The following is a 22,458-nucleotide window of genomic DNA, read 5'->3' as shown; positions in this document are numbered from 1 at the left end:
GATCTGTTGCTGTCAACGTATAACACATGTGAATATGTATCAGATTTATACACACATACACACATTCTAAAGCACCATGAGACACAGGGTAGGCATTTGCACAAGAGCCATGTGCAAATGATCATTGGTTTGCTTTGCACAAGACTTTCAATGGGCTCGGTCTGGCCGTTAGCCCCAGTTGCCCAGAGAGGAGTTAGGATGACAAAATGGGGCAGTATATTTAGAGTGAGGTGGCCCTACTTGGGAGATCATAAAAGAATGACAATGGGAGGTGCTAGGCTAAGCGTGAGATGGCATCGAGGAAGCCGCCAGTTGTACCGTGTGGATTCAAAGCACTGGGGTGCTGCAGTGTAGACTGACACCCAGGCTGATGATGACCTGGCTGAGTTGGCCCTGGGTCAGGCAGGGGTCTGGGAGTAGGACTGGGCGCTCCCTCAGGTGCGTTTAGAACTGCCGAGGAGCTCCAGCGTGGGGATCGCGTGCCCCATTCCCAGGAAGCAGGGTGCTGTCTCCCCTGAGTTGACCATCTGAGGGGTGCTGAGGGGTGATGCACATACTGTACGTGCCTCGTACCCACGCACCCAGTGATACCGGCCACACGCCTTCACCACACGCATCCACGTTCCCGCAATGAGCTATGGGACTGTTCAGCGGGACAAATGAAGAGTATGAACATCCTTTTATCGGTTCAGTTATGTTTGGTCACCGCACGAGTATATGAAAAAGATTTCAGTGCAGAGATCTTAGGGGACTGTAGAATTAAGGATCAAGGATTATGGGGCTTTGGCGGTAGTAGCTTTGAAGCGACTCCTAAAAGACTCCTAAAAAGGGGAGAAAGGCATGAGAGGGGACATATTTCAGGATGAAGCTGTTTCCAGATACTAACCCCAAAGTTCTCTTGATGTTCCTCCCTTTCTTTCCCCAACTCCAAATTCTCACAAGGTTTTGCTCACCTTTTTTTTTTTTTTTAAAGAAGGTTTTCATCTATTCGTTCCCCTTTGTCTTCCTGATACCATCTAGGTTGGACCCTCATCACTTAATGCCCAGAATATCACTGCACCCAGTCAGTAGGTTTCCCTGGTTCCACCTGCCCTCCTCTCCCCACCCGCTGTCTTACCATCAGAGAGTTTGTTTCTTTTTTTATCCCCTGCTGATATCGAGGATTCACAGTGATGGAAATACAGCCTAAAGAGGCGGAGTGGCTCAAAGTTTGAGCAAGGAAGTTGAGGACCTCTAATTTCTGGCCCAAATCTCTGGATTTAAGGTGTTTGCGGCCACACACTTCTCATCTGATGGTCTGATGTGCCAGGAGGAGGAAGCGGCAAGGACGAGCCTAAAAATCAGAGCGCCAAGCTCTCTCTCTCTCTGGCCGCAAGGGGGACCACAGGAGGAAGACAGGATGGCTCCCGGTTTCTCCACATCCCACTCCAGCGCCCATCTGCAAGCAGGGAGAGAGCCCATCTGCTGCAGGGGTGTGTTGGGAGACGACTGGGCCCCAGGCTCAGGCCAGGCTTAGAGCCTCTTCCCCTCTCCCTCACCAAGCGCTGCTCCTCACCTGGACGAGCATCTCAATATGATGTTTTTCTCCCAAAGTACGCGTATCGCAGTAACCGCGCAGCAGCTTTTCATTCCATCCTCTCTCCACGCGCTGAGTGTGGTGTTGCACGGGGACTTGCATTCTAATCCTTATCGGCATCGACCCTCACTGGACTTCAACGCTCCCAGGATCTGAGCCCTCATACCAGGTGGTTTCCTTTGCTCCTCACAAGAGGTCATGGGAGGTGTTGTGTTCAGCCTTCAGCATTCCATGTGGCAGATGTATCTCTGCACCTCTTCAGGGGACGCCGTCCGACACCTTGTTCTGGTAGCTCCCCCCCCCCACCCCCGGGCAAGATTGTGTCAGGCTCGTGGGTCCGTGCGATGTTGAGGATAGAAGCTAAAATCCCAGCCCTTTACCTTCCAAGGCTTCAATGCAGGTGACACAGGCGAGAGTTCTTGGCAAAGAAGTCAGGCCATAAAGAGACCTGAGACTGGAATCTTTGGGGGGAAAAGGGATAGATACACTTAAGAGACCTCAGTTGCGAGGCCCAACACACCTCCCGAACATCCCTGGTTCCCACGGGAAAAGCATTTGAGACTCCCAATTCAGCGCTAGTCACTGGACAGGGCGAGGTCTCTGTGCGGCAGGGCAGTACTCTTGCATAACGGTCTTGTCCATCTTTGCTTACGTGTCCTGTGCCTCCAACGGCTTGACATTCCACGCCGAGGCCGGAGGCCTCTCGTGTACGAATTTCAGCGAACGAGGTAAGGAGTCCAGCCAATTCAGCCCCAACTCCGGCACCTCTGGTGCAACTGTCTTCTTGAAGCTTATAGCCCAGACCGGCCTGGATGGAGTGAAGACCTGAGCCCCGCACTCCAGAAAATGGCCACTGCAATATACTGTGCTCAAGTCTCCCGCAGCTCACGACCAGCAGCTCTAATTCAGAGACACCTCTCCTTCTCCAAAATTATGGGATTCTGCTCCAGATTTAGAAGAAATAGATCTGTGATGAATCCTGGAGATCTCCCCACCTCCCCTACCAGCAATAATGGAAAACTGCCAGACCTCCGGACCCTCAGCATCACAGAAAAGGCCCCATATTCACCTGTGCTGTGGCCTTGCTGACTTGTGACGCCTAGTATCCGCCTGAATTCTGCCACTTCGGCTGATTCTCATTCTCAGTAATGCGGGTCTCGGCTTCCGTGCTCAGTTTCATCCATAGCCCTAGGGCTCTGCCCTATAGCTGCCACAGTGCAGGGACTGCTTGTCAGTTAATGGAACCAGGGCCGGGAACCTGTGTTGGCCAGACCCAGCCTGAGGCGGTAATAAAAATGGTGTGATTCTCTTTTTGTAAAAAATGTGTATTTATCTTGAGAGAGAGAGCAGGGGAGGGGCAGAGAGAGAGAGAGAGAGAAGGGAGGGAACCCCAAGTAGGCTCCGTGCTGCTAGCAGGGCCTGTATGTTGGGCTCAAGCCCACAAACCCTGAAATCATGACCTGAGCTGAAACCAAGAGTCGGACGCTCAACCGACAGCCACCCAGGTGGCCCCAAATTATGTGATTCTGAGAGGAGACAACATAAGATTTATGTGGGTAGATCGAAGATTCTAATTTCCTGCCATTTCAAGTAAAAAGTTCTGCTGTCCTGGCCACTGAGGGGAGGGCCAAAGGGTCAAGACGACTTGTATGAGATGGGAGGACAGGGAAGACAAAAACCTCATTCTTTGGACAAGTGGTTCGTGATGCATAGGGCCCACAGAGACAGGAGGGCAAAGAAAGGATAGAGAAATGGCACAGAAACAATTTGGGGAGTGATACACAGGTAAGGCCTGAAGGGGGGAGAGGAGAGGTGAGGCTCAGCACAGGCCTGACAGTCAGGGTGGATGCCATCTAATAAAAAGTGCCAACAAAAGTTAGAAAGTCTTAGGTCTCACAGCCTACAGATGCCATTAGTTCGCCCCACACAATTCAGCCTCAGATACTAGATACCCTGTGTTGCTCAGGATAGATCCGCGAGAAAGGAGAGTGTGGCTAATCCAGTGGCCTTGCACCTGTGCAGACACCATCACCTCATGAAAGCACTGGTCGAGATGTGTGTGTCCAAGCATTTACAATTGTCTGAAAGGAGATGTCCAGCATGGCGACTGGCTCATTTCCAGATAACCCCATTTATCACATTTTGATTTGTAATCATAAGGTCAGGAGTTGGTCTCCCCAGTAGTCATGCCTAGATGACGAATCCCAGCTTATGCCTTTCTCTACTTGGCTGAATAAAGTGGGGAAGATGTTTAGTGTGAGGTCCCTCCTAGCCTGACTCACCAGGCCAAACCATCCACGTGAAAAGCAGAGAATAATTAAATACGCCCCTTCCCAACTACTGAGATGGTCGAGGTTTACTTCATGCCAATTATTCACTGAATGGGTCAGATCCTGATTGCTCTGAGAATCTTTAATACTAAATTAAATTGGATCAATTCCATCCTTTATTTTTAAGAGAATGAACTCCTCCCTAAAGCTTTACCTTTCTGTCCTTGGTTGTCCTGAACAATCCCATCCCCGTGGTTTTACCTATCTATCAGAGGAGGCTGATTGGGGCAGCTAGAAAAACAACTGAGAACTGAGGCCCCATCCTGAGAAAGAACCAAATGCATGTAGATAGGAACTCTCCATGGTGATTCTTGCCAATGTCATGGCCAGCCTGGCAGGGCAGAGGGAGGATGGGGCCGGAGCACCAGTGGGTGGCAGAGGCCCTGGTTGGGATCGTGCATAAACTGGAAATGCCAGGAGCCAGCTCCTACTTGTCTCCACTCCTCCATGAATCTGACAAACATCGACAGTGGTATGCCTTTTTCCATCCAGGCCCTGCAAAAAGGGTGAAAACCCAAGAGATGGCCATAGATCCCAAGGGATTGACAGCTGATGGCACCACCAAAATGAAGAAGGGGAGGCCCATTATAGTGAAACACTAGAGTAAAAGTTGGAGCTATCTCAAAGGAGGAAGATGCTCTCCTAACAATGGCGGAAAGATGCTAAATATTTATTCAGTTTTTGTCTGTCTTCTTGATTATGTTCAGTCTCCCTGAGAAAGAAGGTCCAGAAAGGCAGAGCTTTTTATTTTTTAATAAACTTTATTTTTAGAGCAATTTTAGGTTCACAGCAAGATTGAGAGAAAGGTACAGATTTACCCCACATATGCCTGTCTCCACACATGATTAACCTCCACCAGTATCAACATTCTCCACTGAAGTGGTATGTTTGTGTCAATTTATGAACCTATATCGACACATCATAATCAGCTAAAGTCCATCGTTTATGTGTGGGCTCAATCTTGGTGTTATGCCATCTATAGGTTTGGACAAATGTACAATGGCACACATCTATCATTACAGTATTACACAGAGAAGTTTCAGTGCTCCACCTGAACGTCCTTCCATTCACCATAACCCTGGCCAACCACTGACCTTTTTACAGTCATCATAGATGTTGCCTTTTCATATACTCATATTAATGACTATATAGCTGCAATCACAGAATGTCATATAATTGGAATCATACAATACATAGCCTTTTCAGATTGGCTTCTTTCACTTAGGAATATGCACTTAAAATTCTCCCATGCCTCTTCATGGCTTGATAGCTCATTCCTTTTTAGCACTGAATAATATTCCATTTTCTGGGTGCATCCTAGTTTATTTATCTCTTTACCTACTTAAGGACATCTTGGTTGCTTCCCAATGTTGGCAACTATGAGTAAACCTCCTATAAGTGTCTGTTTACAGGTTTTTGTGTGGAGGAGCTATTTTCTTTTTAATTTTTTTTAACGTTTATTTATTTTTGAGACAGAGCATGAACGGGGGAGGGTCAGAGAGAGGGAGACACAGAATCTGAAACAGGCTCCGGGCTCTGAGCTGTCAGTACAGAGCCCGACGTGGGGCTTGAACTCACGGACCGCGAGATCATGACCTGAGCTGAAGTCGGTCGCTTAACCGACTAAGCCACCCAGGCGCCCCAGTGGAGGAGCTATTTTCAACTCTAGGTAAAGAGCAAGGAGCACAATTTATCAGATGGTAGGAGTATGTTTAGTTTTCTAATAAAATCGCAAACTGTCTTCCGAAGTGGTTGTACCATTTTTCATTCCCACCAGCAGTGAGTGGGGATTACCGTTACTCCACATCCTTCCCAGCATTTGGTGTTGTCAGCGTTTGGGATTCTGACCATTCTAATAGGTGTGTAGGGGTTTCTCACTGTTGCTTTAAATTTCCCTGATAATATATGATGCAAAGCAGCTTTCCATGTACTTATTTACCATCTGTATTATCTTTTTGCTGAGGTGTCTGTGAAGATTTTTTGCCATTTTGTTTTTTGTTTATTTATTTATGGAACGCTTCATGAATGCGTGTGTCATCCTTGCACCAGGGGCCATGCTAATCTTCTCTGTGTCGTTCCAATTTTAGTATATGTGCTGCTGAAGTGAGCACAATTTTTTGCCATTTTCAATTTTATTTTATTTTATTTTGAGAGAGAGAGAGAGAGAGAGAGAGAGAGAGAGAGAGAGAGAGAGAGAATCCCAAGCAGACTCTGTGCTGTCAGCATGAAGTCTAATATAGGGCTCTATCTCACAAACTGTGAGATCATGACCTGAACTGAAATTGAGTCAGACACTTAACCAACTGAGATACCCAGGTGCCCCAAGATTTTTTGCCATTTTAAATTGAGTTTTCTTATTGAGTTTTAAGAGTTCTTTATATATTTTATACAACAGTCCTTTAACAGATAAGTCTTTTGCAAATATTTTCTCTCAGTCTGTGGTTTGTCTCCTCATTCCCTTTGCATTGTTTTAGCAGAACAAAAAGTTTTAATGAAGTCCAGAAAATTAATTCTTTTGTGAACTGTGCCTTTGTTGTTTTATTTAAAAGGTCATTGCCAAACCCAATGTCATAGAAGTTTCTCCTATTTTTTAGAAGATTTATAGATTTGCATTTTATATTTAGATTTGAGTTAATTTGTGTGAAAGGTGTAAGGTCTAGATTAATTTCTTGCATGTAGATGTTTAGTTCTAGCATTGGTGGAGAAACTGTCTTCTCCATTGTGCTGCCTTTGCTCCTATGTCAAGTATCACTTGACTGTATTTTTGTGGGTTCTCTATACTGTTCCACTGATCTATTTGTCTATTCTTTCTCCAATACAACACTGATTATTATACCTTTATATTTAATTCTTGAAGTTGGGTACTATCAGTTGTCTGACTTTGTTCTTCTGTCTCAATATTGTATTGGTTATCCAGGGTCTTTTGCTTCTCTAAGTAAACTTTTGAATCAGTTAGTTGATATCCACAAAAAAGATTCTGGAATTTTTATTAGAATTGCATTCACTCTATAGATCAAGTTGGGGAACAGTGAAATCTTGACCATATTGGGTGCTCCTTTCCACGAACATGAAGTGTTTCATTTATTTAGTTGTTTTTTTTTAGTATCTTTAACCAGAGTTTTGTAGTTTTCCTCATACAGTCTTGTACATATCTTGTTAGATTTATACCTAAGCATTTTATTTTTTGTGTGCTAATGTAAACGGTATAGTGTTTAATTTCAAATTCTACTAGCTCATTAATGGTTTAGAAGAAAGGGACTGACTTTGTATATTAACCTTGTATCCTGCAACCTTGCTATAATTAGTCCAGTTTTATTATTCTTTAAAAAATGTTTAATCTTTATTTATTTTTGAGAGAGAGAGAGAGACAGAGTGTGAATGGGAGAGGGGCAAGAAGAGAGGGAGACACAGAATCTGAAGCAGGCTCCAGGCTCTGAGCTGTCAGCACAGAGCCTGATGTGGGGCTCAAACTCACAAACTGTGAAATCATGACCTGAGCCAAAGTCGGACACCCAACCAACTGAACCACCCAGGTGCTCCATAGTCGAGTTTAATTTTAGATTTTCTATATACACAATCATATCATTTTTGAAAAAAAGACCATCTTATTTCTTCTTTCCTTATATGGATACACTTTATTTCTTTTCTTAATCTATTAGCTAGTACTTCCAGTATGGTGTTGAAAAGCAGTAGTGAAAGAGAACATACTTGCACTATTCCTAATCTTAGTGGGAAAAGTCTGAGTTTCTCACCACTAAGAATGTTAGCTGTTGGTTTTTGTAGATACTCTTGTATCAAGTTTAGGAGCTTCCCCTCAGGTTTACTTAGAGTTTCTGTATTTTGTCAAATGCTTTTCTACAAATATTGATATAGTCATGTGATTCTTCTTATTTGGCCTGTTAATGTGAGGGGGTACATTAACTGATCTACAAATGCTGAGTCAGACTTGCACACCTAGAAAAATCCCATTTGGTGGTCGTATACTATTTTTTTTATATGTGGTCACTCAATTTGGCTTGCTAATATTTTGTTTAAGGTTTTTCCTCTATGTTCGTGAAAGATTTTATCTGTAGTTTTCTTTTCTTGTAATGTCTTTGTTTTTGGTATTAGAAGTATGCTGGCGGGGCGCTTGGGTGGCTCAGTCGGTTAAACATCTGACTCTTGGCTTCAGCTCAGGTCGTGATCTCATGGTTTGTGAGTTCAAGTCCCACATTGGGCTCTGCACTGACAGTGCAAAGTCTGCTTGGGATTCTCTCTCTCTCTCTCTCTCTCTCTCTCTCTCTCTGCCCCTCCCCTGCTTGCTCTCTCTCTCTCTCAAAATAAACAAAAATAAATTAAAAAAAAAAGTATGCTAGCCCTATAAAATGAGTTAGAAAGTATTCCCTCTGCTTTAATCTTCTGAAAGGGATTGTAGAGAATTAGAATTACTTCTTAAGCTGTGTGTGAAGTCATTGGGGCCTGGTACTTTTTGTTTTAGAAGATTATTAATTGATTCAATTTCTGTAGTAACTATAGGTCTATTTACATGGTCTATTTCTTCTTGTGCAAGTTTTGACAGACTATGTCTTTTAAAGAATTGGTCTATTTAATCCAGGCTATCATGTTTGTGGGCACACTATGCCTTGATTATCCTTGCAATGTACATGGGATTTGAAGTGATGTGCACTCTTTAATTTCTAGTTAATTACTAACGTATTAGTAACTTGTGTGTTCTCTTTTTTTTCTTACTTAGCTTGGCTAAAGGTTTATCAATTTTACTCATCTTTTCAAAAACAAGCTTTTTAGTGTCATTTATTTTCTTTTTTCATTTCCTGTTTTCAATTTTATTATTTATGCTCTAATTTTTATTATTTATTTTCTTCTGTTTACTTTGAATTTAATGTTCTCTTTCTAGTTTAAGGTAAAAGTTTAAATGATTGATATTAGATCTTTCTCAATATATGCATTCACTGCTATAAATTTTCCTCTAAACACTGCTTTCACTGCATCCCACAAGTTTTGATTAGTTGTGCTTTCATTTTCATTTAGTTGAAAATAATTCTAAAATCTTTCTCAAGATTTCTTTTTTGTCTCATGTCTCATTAGAGGTATACTTTAAATCTATAAGTGCTTTGGGAATTTCCAACCATTTTTCTTGTCATTGATTTCTAGTTTAATCCATGTGGCTTGAGAACAGATACTGCACAATTAATATTCTTTTATTTCTTATGGTGTGTTTTGTGGTTGAGTATAGGCTATTAAATAGTTCCATGTGAATTTGAGACAAATGTGTAATGTGATGCTGTTGGATGAATTAGTCTATTGATAGTGCTGTTGATTTTAACGAAAATTTCAGTGATTTTCTGTGCATTTCTGAGGCAAGTGCTCAAGTTCCCAACTCTAATAGTGGGCAGACTGATGTCTTTCTTCTGGCAGTTCTACACGTTTTCCCCTCCCATATTCTGACGTTCTGTATTTAGGTTCAGACACATTAAAAACTGTTACATCCTCTTGAACAATTGACCCTTTATATTATAATACAATGGCCCTCTTTATCCCTGACAAATTTCCTTGTTCAGATGTTTGTCCTGCAAACATGGAAAACCCAAAGACCCCACCAAAAAACTGCTAGAGCTGATCAATGAATTCAGCAAAGTCACAGGATACAAAATCAATGTACAGAAATTAGTTGCATTTCTATACACCAATAATGAAGCAACAGAAAGTCATATCAAGGAATCGATCCCATTTACAACTGCACCAAAAAACATAAAATACCTAGGAAGAAACCTAACCAAAGAGGTAAAAGATCTGTATGCTGAAAGCTAAAGAAAGCTTATGAAAGAAATTGAGGAAGACACAAAGAAATAGAAAACCATTCTATGCTCATGGATTGGAAGAACAAATATTGTTAAAATGTCGATACTACCCAAAGCCATCTGCATATTCAATGCAATCCCTATCAAAACAATACCAACATTCTTCACAGAGCTAGAACAAACACTCCTAAAATTTGTATGGAACCACAAAAGACAATGAATAGCCAAAATAGTGTTGAAAAAGGAAACCAAAGCTGGAGGCATCACAATCCTGGACTTTATCCTGTATTACAAAGCTGTAATCATTGAGACAGAATGGTACTGGCACAAAAACAGACACATAGATCAATGGAATAGAATACAGAACCCAAAAATGGGCCCTCAAATATATGGCCAACTAATCTTCAACAAAGAAGGAAAGAATATCCAATGGAATAAAGACAGTCTCTTTAGCAAATGGTGCTGGGAGAACTGGACAGCAGCATGCAGAAGAATGAACCCGGACCATTTTCTTACACCATATACAAAGTAAATTCAAAATGGATGAAAGAATTAAGTGTGAGACAGGAAACCATCAAACTCCTACAGGAGAAAACAGGCAGCAACCTCTTTGACCCAGGCCCCAGCAACTTCTTACTTGACACGTCTGCAAGGGCAGGGGAAATAAATGCAAAAATGAACTATTGGGATTTCATCAAGATAAAAATCTTCTGCACAGTGAAGGAAACAATCAGTAAAACTAAAAGGCAACCGACCGAATGGGAGAATATATCTGCAAATGACATATCAGATAAAGGATTAGTATCCAAAATCTATAAAGAATTTACCAAACTCAACACCCAAACGACCAATAATCTAGTAAAGAAATGGGCAGAAGACATGAATAGACACTTTCCAAAGAAGACATCAGATGGCCAACAGACACATGAAAAGATGCTCAACATCACTCATCATCAGGGAAATACAAATCAAAACCACAATGAGATACTACCTCACACCTGTCAGAATGGCTAAAAGTAACAACTCAGGAAACAACAGATATTGGGGAAGATGTGGAGAAAGGGAAACCATTTTTTGCTGTTGGTGGGAACGCAAACTGGTGCAGCCACTCTGGAAAACACTCTGGAGGTTCCTCAAAAAATTAAAAATTTATCCAAAAGATACAGGAGTGCTGATCTAAAGGGGCACATGCACCCCAATGTTTATAGAATACAGGGTAATTCTCAGCCATTTTTATTTCAAAAATTGCTTCAGTTAATTTTCTTCTCCTTCTGATACTTCTGTTAAGTGTATGCTACCCCTTTCATAATTATCCCACATTCTTAGATATTCTGTCAGTCTTTTTCTTCTCTCTGCTTTTTAGTTTTGGAGGTTTTATGAATATATCCTGAAGTTCAGAGACTCTTTCCTCAATCATGTCCTGTTCCTAGAAAGCCCATTAAAAACACTCTTCATTTCTGTCACAGTGTTTTTGGTATGTAGCATTGCTGTTTGGTTCTTTCTTAGAATTTCTGTTGTATTGCCCATTTGTTCTTCCATGCTGCCTACTTTATCCATTAGTACCCTTAGCATATTTATCATTGTTTTATATTCCTGGTCTGATAACTCTAACAACCCGACCATGTATGATTCTTGCTCTGTATTTTCAAATTTTTTAAAAAAGTGTGCCTTGTACATTTTTCTGGGTAGCTGGAAGTGATGAATTGCATAAAATCAACTGCTGTCAATGGGCCTTTAGTAATTTGGTGGCAAGGCATGGGGGGAAGGAATTGTTCTATAGTCCTACGTTTAGGTCTCAAAGTCATTTTGTGAGCCTGTGCCTCTGGACGGGGACTGCTGCGCATGTGCTTCTCTTCCCCTCTCCTTAGTGGGACAGGATGGCTAGAATGGGCTGTAGCTGGTTCTTTCTTTCTACCCACATGGAAGGCTAGAGGGGACTAGAAGTGGGTGTTTCCTTTTCTTCCCACGGAAGGCTTGAGTTCGTTGAATTTGGGTATTTCCCTTTCCCCATATCAGTTAGGCTCTGAAAAAGGTCTGGTGGGTTTTAAATTTGGTTAAGTACTTTCTCCTTAGGACAGACCTTTTTAAGAATGGAATGCTGCGGTGCATTTCAGTATGGTTCCTTTTGCCCTTCCCCTGCCAGAAGCATGAGGGGACTTTTCTCCAATATTCACTATGATCACCTTGTAGAAGTGGGCAGTGCTACCCCCACCCCAACTGTGTCCCTCTGGGGCTTTTGGCTCTCAGACTTGTGCACATCGACCTTCTAGCAGTTAGTGAATTACAGTAGTTTCCCTATGCCAGCACCAGTTCCTGACAGGTTGATGCTCTGGTAAGTTGTGAACAGCACAGGTTTTTTTTTATTCACTGATGTACACACAGTGCCTGGAATAGTCCTAGTGCATAGTAGGTACTCAAGAAACATTTTAGAATCAATGCATGCGTGAATGAACGCACAAATTTGCTGTCAGTTACACAGAGGGTGATCAGGCAGGTTTACAAACCAGCATAACTGACCAAGAAAGGGTGGAAAGTACCCCGGCCACTGCCCTGTTGTTGTTGGCTCATAAACCGGTGTCTGTCCAGGCCTGGGTGTCTCTACCTCTCACATCACCGTTCCTCAGATGATGCTTGTCTCCTGTGGGCACATATCTGCCCCATCCTGATGTTATCCTAGCTGCTTGGGGCCTCAGCTCCACCATTACACCATTCTTTTGCCCCCACGTAACTTTCACTTAACTCCTTCTAGCTCAGATTAATAAGTGAGTTTATTATACAGATGTATGGGTACCTCAGGCTGAAGAAGATGATCTGAATCTCTAATGACCAGATCAGGTATGTTTAAAATGGGACAGTTGTTGCTCCATTAAATGCCTATTGAGGAAATGATTACAAATGTAATACACGTTACAAGATTCTCTAAGGGCACAGTTTAGGGAAACCTACAAAGAAAATGGATATATAAGTGAGCCAAATCTCAAGCCAATTACAATTAAGAAGCCCACACAGAGAAAACAAGATCGCTGCCCACAGACACCATCAGCCCCAGGTCTGCAGGAAGTCAGCTGGTGGAGAGGCCATGGGCTGGGACACAGGACAGCTCCACAGCATCCAGGGGGAGCAGAGATCAGGGAGAAGCGAGGCAAGTCTGAGATGGATAAAGAAACTGCCAGTGACTCTTGCTCCCCGGCCCTGGGAACGGTGGTAGAAACAAATGTTTCCGGTGACATTAAAGGAAGGAAGGGCGGGAACTGGATGTGAGTGGAAGGACAGCGTGGCCAGACCTCCCAGCCCACTGTATTTAATGATAGCCCTCTTCTCCTCTGCCACATTTGGCACTCTGCTTCTCGTCCTGTGAGTTGTTGTAGTTGGGACCCCTCATCTGACGCCTTGCTGATCTGCCACTCTCACCTCATCATGCACATTAAAAACAAGACGACAGACCCAAAATGGAGTTGCTTACGCTAAGCCCCACACCACCAAAATGAGACAACTTAATTACAGTTTTGGGTGTCCCTGAAATGGAATCTTCAAGCCGCCATTATCACCTGGTCCGCTCTAGTCAGGTAATCTGCCCGACAGACCCCCGTCTTCTCTAGAAGGAAAGAAACCTGGCAATAACCAACCTACTTTTTTGCCCTTGTAGAACTTCCTTAATCCTGCTCGCTTCTGGCTATAAAAGCCTTTCCTTCTGCATAGTTCCTTAGAATGTCTATCTGCTAGATGGATGCCTCCTAATTCGAACAGGTTTGCCCTCAAATAAACTGTTAAAATTTTTAATATGCCTCAGTTTGTCTTTTAAAAGTTCTGGGGACATAAGACAGAACTGGAGACCCCTGACGGCCCCAAGGGGCAGTAAGCAAGCAGGTATAGTTCCCATCGAGCTCCTTGTGCTCACCGCTTCCTTGCTATTTCTGGAAGTTGTAGGTGACTCTGTCGTGGATCCCAGATCTGCAGTTTTTGCACCATGAGCTTTCAGGTTTTATTTCAGCCTTTAATTTCCTGGGCTGTGTGTGGTTTTTTTGTTTTTTTTTTTTTAAGTTTATTTATTTATTTCGAGAGAGAGGGAGTGTCTGAGCAGGGGAAGGACAGAGAGTGAGAGAGAGCCCCGACGTGGGACTCAATCCCATGAACTGTGAGATCATGACCTGAGCAGAAATCAAGAGTTGGACGCTTGACCGACTGAACCACCCAGGTGCCCCACAGACTGAGCCACCAGGCACCCCTGTTGTCAACTCCTTTTTTTTTTTTTTAAGTTTATTTTGTTTTACTTTGAGCGCGAGAGAAAAAGAGCAAGAGGGGAGGGGCAGAGAGAGAGAATCCCAAGCAGGCACCCTGCTGCCAGGTGAGCCCTGACGTGGGGCTTGAACTCACCAACCACGAGATCATGACCTGAGCCAAAATGAAGGGTCAGACATTTAACCAGTTGAGTCACTCAGGGTTCTACTGTCTACTATTAATAGGAAATTGTAAACAAAGGTTTTTCTTTACCTTTTAAGTAATCTTAAAGATTCACAGCAAAGATTTGTGTCTTAGCAGAATAACTTACTTGCTTCATAAGACTTACTGTCTTTATGAGGTATTTGATTATTTAAAAAAACCCAGTCTTTGCAATATTAAGAGAGCTAGGTATTATTCACAACTAAGTAACTTAAAAAAAAATTTTTTTTTAGAGAGAGAGAGTGTGTGTGTGCGACAGGGGGAGAGGGGCAGAGGGAAAGAGAGAGAATCTTACACTGAGTGTGGAGCCTACCATGGGGCTTGATCCCACAATCCTGGGATCATGAATTGAGCCAAAATCAAGAGTCGGGACGCTCAACTGAATGAGCCACTCCAGACACCCACAAATATAACCTTCTGTATTTGCCTTTAACATGTTTTATTGTCACTTTGGTTTAATAGATAAAAGTATTATTTCATAATGATCTGTGATCCTCTCTGATCAAATGTTCAAGCCTCTTGACATTTTCTCAAAATCAAAATCTAAATGGAGAAATGGAGTCTTTCTGACCTCAAACCAACTGAGATTTCCCACAAAGCTGCAGTTAACCTGAAAGATTTGTCTCTCATCTTGTGAAAGAGAGATATTAAATTCTTAGGTTTATTTGGTATGTTAAATTATGTGGGAAGCATTGCCAATTAAGTGTTAATGAACCTTATTAGGCTATGCATGGATATATATTCAAATTACCAACATATTCCAGAAGTGAAAGTTTCTAGAAATTTGTCAGTACTCTCACTGTCCAAATATTATCCTAAATCATTGCATGCCAGAAAATAACATTTCCTTATCAAACAAATCCTCATCAGAAATTTAACCATGGGCATTTTTCCACCTTTGATCATGTACAGACAGTGACTGTTTTACTCGGATGCTTTTATGAAAGTGAGATTCACTGAAAAGACCCTACTAAGTGCTCTTGCTGATTGGCATCTTGGCCAAATTAGAAGGTGTCATTACCTGGGTTCATCTCTCACAAATGAAGAAGACTCCACCTGACCTCCAGTCCTGCGTAAATGCTGGAGACCCCAAAGTCAAATCTACTAGGAAGAGAAATAGCCAACATTGGGGTAGACTACTTCCTCCTAAGAGTTTGGATCATGAATGTTCTCTTTTCCATTTTTCACTCCCTCTCAGACCACTGTTTTCCTACTTCTTATACGATGAAGATCTTTAGGATTCTTTTGTCCCCCTGTTCTCTTGCTTTGGCCAGGAAAGATGTCACTGTTCACATATCTCAGGCCACTACAAAAAGGGGTAATCAGACATCCAAATGACACGGATTTGCCATGATGTTGGTGATCACGTAGTTCTGTCCAACACAAACTTCTCTCTGATTTCCAGTATCTCAGTCTCTCTGGCACAAACCTAGCCCTCTCCTGTGTCAGGGCTCCTCGATCCTGGGGGTCCGTTTCCCTGTTCTGGTTAACAACCCCAATCCAGGGAACCTTGTAACTAGGCTCTATATAGAGAAGTGGACACATGGCAAGGGCTGGCAGAATAGTCACTTGTGCAGACTATGGACCCTTCAATTTTACTGGCCTCCATAGCTGTCACCTTTCCAGTCCCAAGCCACAAACTCAAACCGGAATTACCAGGAGGCATCATAATTCAAAATTTGCCTCCTTTGCCAGATCCCTACTCCCCTGGCTAGGGATAAGTGAAAATGATCAGGTATCTATCCTTAACTCTTTTTTCTTTAATGTTTATTTACTTTTGAGACAGAGAGAGATAGAGCATGAACGGGGGAGGGTCAGAGAGAGAGACACAGAATCCGAAGCAGGCTCCAGGCTCCGAGCTGTCAGCACAGAGCCCGACACGGGGCTCAAGGCCACAGACTGCGAGATCATGACCTGAGCCAAAGTCGGACACTTAACCGACTGAGTCACCCAGGTGCCCCTATCCTTAACTCTTAAAGATGTTGCAGAATCTGCTGCTAAAGCGATCACTGCCCAACAAAAGTCCCTAGGCTCTCTGGCCCAAGAGAGCCTTGTTCTGGTTAATTGGATCGCCCTTGATTACCTCTTAGTTGAGCAAGGAAGTGTTTGTGCCCTGGTCAGCATCACTTGTTGCACATGCACGGACACTTCTGGGGAAGGTGAGACTTGGCTACAGATCATTAACCAAGCCAGCTGGCTTTAGAAAGTGACTCCTGTGACAGGGTCTGTCTAGGACTCATTTGGTTCTGATTAGCTTGGGTCTTGGGGACCATGGCTCCAAAGTGCCCTCTAGACATCAGAATTCTCCTGCTTATGACACTAGGGTCCACTGTATTATCTCAAAAACTTTAAATGGATGTTTGCAGTTACTAAGCATTAAATGATCTCCCTTAGAATGTTAGAAAAGGAACAAAGATAATGACCAACTTAAATGTCTTTTATGTTTATTTACTTTTTGAGAGAGAGAGAGAGAGAGAGAGAGAGAGCACATGAGCGAGCATGAGTGGGGGAGGGGCAGAGGAGAGAGGGAGACACAGAATCTGAAGTAGGCTCCAGGCTCTGAGCTGTCAGCCCAGAGCCCGACACAGGGCTCGAACCCACGAACCATGAGATCATGACCTTAGCTCAAGTTGGATGGTTACGGATGGAGCCACCCAGGTGCCCCATATAATGACCAACTTAAAAAATGTGAACCTGGTATCATGACCTGTTGAATGTCGCTAAGAAATTCACTTACGCCTTAAATTTTTTATCACATCTCTTGGCTGGGAGTCTGAAAGGAGCGAACTGCTAAAAATAACAGGCCCCAAATGGGGGCTGCTTATAATAAGCCCCATGTCACCAAACTGAGACTTAATAACACAACATAAAGAGAGAGGCAATCTCTACATTAAAAAAAAGTAAGTTTGAAAGGGAGTTTTTAGTTACTGACAAACTCTAGTAAAACCAGGCACTGATTTCCTGGCCTGATGTGCACATTCTGGATGGGTGAATTTGGACTCCAAAGCTGATGGCATAAAAAAAAAGGGGGGGGCTTAGAGTTTTCTTGTCACTTGAATTTATAATCTGATATTCTCTGTCTTAGATTCTTTTACCTTATGTGCAATCTGTGAGGTAAAGGTGGGCACCGCTTGAGATTTGGGACACCTCTGTGTGAGGCATAAACTGAAAACTTCATGGACGCTGGCTGGATTCTCTCGGTCACATACACATGCTCATAGGCATGCCTTGTTCTCTGATGGGACACATGTGACATTAAGCTGCTGACTGGCTCTGTGTTTCTGAGGCAGAGACTGAATGCATTCCTAACCTGTGATTCTGCCAAAAGTTACAAGTTGTGGTGTCTACATCACAAGAGCTCTGACCCCTCCATACTCCAAACAGATGAGACTTTCAGACGTCTCCTCGGGAGGTCTCACTGCTGTTCTGTTCAACTTTAGAGATCAGTTGCATTTTGCAGCAATGGACTGTACAACTGAACTCTACTTCCTTGACATTTTTCTTAGTACACGTTAACACAATAAGGCAGTTTGATTATTAAACAAGCTGTCACCAGAAAGAGATCAATCTGTTAAAATAACACAAGTGGAGATCAGCCTCGAAAATTCCCTGAAGAGCCAAAACCCATTGAGTCATACAGGCAAAGCTGAATTTTAGCAAGGCTAACTTGAACTGGGTCATTTCTCGATTATGCTTCTGTTAATCATAAGCAAAACTTTAACTGTTGCTCAAAATTGATAGGAGGTAACCAGTACTCCTATTATTTAAGAAAATTCCAATATTCTAGCCAATCACTGTGAAGAATAAACAGTCATGTCCTTCCCACTGTACAAACTGCTTTATAACAATATACCCCGAACCTCATTACATGTTTGGTCCGAGTGCTTCCAGCTTATGAACTTTTTGGTGTGTGCACAGTAACTTTTACAAGCTATCACTTCACTAATTCAGTGGTTTTACTTCTGTTATTTCTGAACTTATAACAGATCTTTTCTCCTCACTAGATAAATGATCGGGACAAAAGGGGTGGGAAGTTGTGTTAACACATTTGGAAAAAAGTTTTGGAAATGAAAATTCTGTCCTAATTCCTAAATGTGATGTGATTTTCTTATAAAATTATATACTTAAAAAAATAATAATGCTTATGTCTGTCATGCAATACAGTGCTTCCAGACCAAAGGTCTGGATGACAACTGAGGATGATTTTTAAAATGTCAGATTATTATTGCTAAATGGAAACAATGTGGTGGTGGTGGGGGGAAGGTTTCCTTGTTCCTCTTAGGGTCCCCAGCTAGGTCTGAAAATTGACAAAGAAGATTAACAGGAGAAAACATACTAATTTATCCTAAGTTTTGCATGGCACAGGAGCCTTCATCAGGAAATGAAGACTCAAACAAACAGGGCCAGGGATGTGTAGGTTAGGTTTGAGGAGAAGAGTGGACGGTCGTGGAGAAATGTGTCAGGTCAGGGTATGAGGGAAGTATAAAAAACTGAGAGAAACAGCAAGTTCTGTTTGTTTGAATTCTTCTCAGTTCCTCTGTTTTGAAGATAAAGATGCTCTTTTCTTCCAGGCACAGGGAGGGCGCCTCTCCTGTGAGAGTTTTTTTTTTCCTTTTTAATAACTATTTCTGAGAGAAAGGTGGGGGAAGATCAGAGTGATGTTCCTGCTTCTGCTGTTTTCTCAAAGTTCTTCAGCTTAAAATATTCGATATGCCAAGGGGCATGTTTTGGGGCAGCACATCCTGATAAATTTTGTAACAACAAAAGATAGCAAAAAACCAACACCTCAGCACCTGAGGAAGCATGGGAAATGCGGGAGCACATTAGTAATCATTTTCCAGAAGAAATAATAAGGGAATTAGAATGGTATTATTACACTAGAACATTAGTAGAACACATCTATGTAACACTGAAAAAGGCTGATATGAAAGAACTGAGGAATAAAAAGGCAGAACACATATACAAAACATACACCAAAAGGGTAGAGATAAATCCTACCTTATCAAGAGTTACATTAAATGCAAACGGATTAAACTCTTTAATTAAAAGGCAGAGACTGACACAATGGATTTAAAACAAAACATGATCACTTTAGACACAAAAAGGCTGAATGCAAAAGGGATGGAAAAACCATGTCATGCAAATGGTAAACAAAAGAGTGCTAAAGTGTCTACATTCATCCCACAAAACAGACTTTAGGACAAAAACTATCACTACAAGAACATTTTAAATGATGACAGGATCCAATCCATCAAAAAGATTTAACAATTATAAGCACGTCTACACCCAAACACCCCAACAGCTTTAAAATACAGGAAACAGGGGCGCCTGGGTGGCTCAGTTGGTTAAGCGGCTGACTTCAGCTCAGGTCATGATCTCGCGGTCCGTGAGTTCAAGCCCCACGTCAGGCTCTGTGCTGACAGCTCAGAGCCCAGAGCCTGTTTCAGATTCTGTGTCTCCCTCTCTCTGACCCTCCCCCGTTCATGCTCTGTCTCTCTCTGTCTCAAAAATAAATAAACGTTAAAAAAAAAATTAAAAAAAAAATAAAATAAAATACAGGAAACAAAACTGACAGAATTGAAGGAAAAACTAGGCTATTTAACAACTGCCCATTTTCAATAATGGCTGCCACAACTAAACAAAAGATGAGTAAGGAAATAGAAGATGTGAACATTATAAACCAAAATTAAACCTAACAGACATCTATGGTGCACTCCTTGAAAACAGTAGAATACACATTTCTCTCAAGTACACGTGGAATAGTCTTCAAGACACATGAAAGGTCAGGCCATAAAACAGGTCTCACGCTGTTTAAAAGAATAGAAACAATCCTAGTATGTTTTCTGACCATAACTGTACAAATTTAAAATCACTAACAGAAATATATTTGGGGAATTCACAAATATGTAGACATGAGACAGAAGAAATCATAAGAGAAATTAGAAAATGCTTTGAGATTAATGAGAACCAAAGTATATATCAAAACTGGGAATCAGCCTTGATCACTCTAGCTTTGTTATATAACATGGAGTCTGGAATTGTGATGCCTCCAGCTTTTCTTTTCTTTAATGTTTATTTATTTTTGTGAGAGAGAGAGAGCCAGAGAGCGCACGCACTAGTGGAGAGGGGCAGTGCAAGGGGGGTGGGGGGTAGAGGATACGAAGCGCAGTCTGCACTGACAGCAGTTAGATGCGGGGCTCAAACCCATGAACCGTGAGATGATGACCTGAGCTAAAGTCAGACACTCAACCGACTGAGCCACCCAGGTGTCCATTTTCTTAAATTTCAAATTCCAATTGGCCCTTGAATTTGGTATATAGAAAAGTGATGTTTGGATACTGAATTTATATGCTGCAACTCAGCCAAATTTGTGTATTAATTCTGAGAGTTTTTTTGCAGCTTCTTTAGAGTTTTCTACATAAACAATGCTATATATAAAAAGGATACTTTATTTCACACTGAGCCACATTCTGATCAAACTGTTGAAAGCCAAAGCACAGAGTCAATCTTGAATGAAGCAAATGAAAAGTTACTCATCAAATGCAGGGATCCTCAGCAAGATTATCAAGAGACTTCTTGGCAGAAACATCACATTGCTGAGAGAAATCTATAGTTGTAAGCACATTAAAAAAGAAGAAAGATCTCAGATCAAGAACCTAAACTTTAACTTTAATAAGAAAAAGAAAAACAAACAAAAATTCTAATCCTAGAAGGAAGAAAACAATAATGATTATAGTCAAGATAAATAAAACAGAGATTTTAGAAAAACAATAGGAAAAAAACAACAAAACCACAAGTTTGCTCTTCATAAAGATCTAGAAAATTGAAAACCTTTCTTTAGTTAGAATAAATAAGAAAAAAAGATAAAAAACTCAAATAACTAAAATCAGAAATCAGAGGAAAACTGCTGACAGTTTTACAAAAATAAAAAGGATTGTAAGAAAGCATGATGAACAATCATATGCCAACAAATTGGATAACCTACATAAAGTTAATAAATTCTCAGAAATAACCTACCAAGACTAAAACACAGAGAAACAGAAAATCTTAACTGATCTAATACCAGTAAGTTCATGAAATCAGTAATCAAAAATCACCCAAAAAAGAAAATCCCAGGACCAGATGAATTCATTAGTGAATTCTATCAATTCTATCATTTGAAGAAGACTTGATACCAATTCTTCTCAATCTTTTCCTTTTAAAAAGGTGAAGAGGGAACGATTTTTAAGTTTTTCTATGAGGCCAGCATTACTGTGATATAAAACATAGGAAAAGATGGTACAAGACAAACTATATACCACACCACTAGGAAAACTGACGTTAGAACTACTCAACAAAATACTAGCCAATAGAATTCGACAGCATATTAAAAGGATCATACACTGTGACCAAGTGAAATTGATTCCCATAATATGAGGGTAATTCAATATATGAAAATAATCAATCAATGTAATAAATTAATACACAACGTTAACATAATAAAATGAAAGAAGCAATCATCTAACGATGCAGAAAAAGCATTTGACAAAATTCAATACCCCTTCAAGGAAAAAAAAAACATCTAGGGAAGAATCTCAAAATAATAAAAACTATCTATGAAAAATCCACAGCTAACATGATACTAGACATGGAGTGACTGAAACTTTTCCCACTAAGGTGAGGAATAAAACAAAGGTGGCTGCTCATGCAACATTTACTCAACACAATATTGGAAGTCCTAGCCAGAGCAATTAGGCAAGAAAAAGAAATAAAAAACAGCCAATTTGGACAGGAAGAAGCAAAATTATCTCTGTTCAGATCATGGTCTTAAATATAGAAAACCCTTAAGATTCTACACACACACACACACACACACACACACATACACACACACACACATTGTTAGAACTAATAAATTCAGACAAGTTGTAGGATACAAAAATCAATAACAAAAAAAAATCAGTTGTCTTTCTAAACACGAACAATGAAAAATCAGAAAATAAAATTAAAAAGAATAATTTACAATAGAGTTTAAAAGAATAAAGTGCTAAGAAATAAATTTAACTAAAGAGGTCAAAGACTTGTACACTGAAAACTATAAAACATTGCTGAAAGAAATTAAAGAAGATACAAATGCAAACAACCATGTTCATGGAATGCAAGACTGAAAATTGTTAAGATATCAGTACTATCCAAAGCAGATCTACAGATTTAATGCAGTCCCTATGAAAATCCCAAAGGCAACTTTTAAAAAAGAGAAACAGAATATCCTATTATAAAGTTTGTACGGACAACAATATGGTCACCTAATCTTCGACAAAGCAGGAAAGAATAT

At 41.2% G+C, this 22,458-nt stretch overlaps 1 non-coding gene across 1 annotated transcript; it reads right to left on the bottom strand.

The window, feature by feature from the left end:
• Positions 1-5,909: 5,909 nt before the first annotated feature.
• On the bottom strand, positions 5,910-6,017 carry LOC122205776. Its single transcript, XR_006196263.1, has one exon. It is a non-coding gene; the product is annotated as a U6 spliceosomal RNA (small nuclear RNA).
• Positions 6,018-22,458: the final 16,441 nt, after the last annotated feature.

This window comes from Panthera leo, chromosome D4 (assembly GCF_018350215.1).
Source record: "Panthera leo isolate Ple1 chromosome D4, P.leo_Ple1_pat1.1, whole genome shotgun sequence".
Lineage (NCBI taxonomy): Eukaryota > Metazoa > Chordata > Mammalia > Carnivora > Felidae > Panthera > Panthera leo.
Note: the sequence above shows the minus strand (reverse complement) of the source record. Positions and strands in the feature narration are given on the sequence as shown.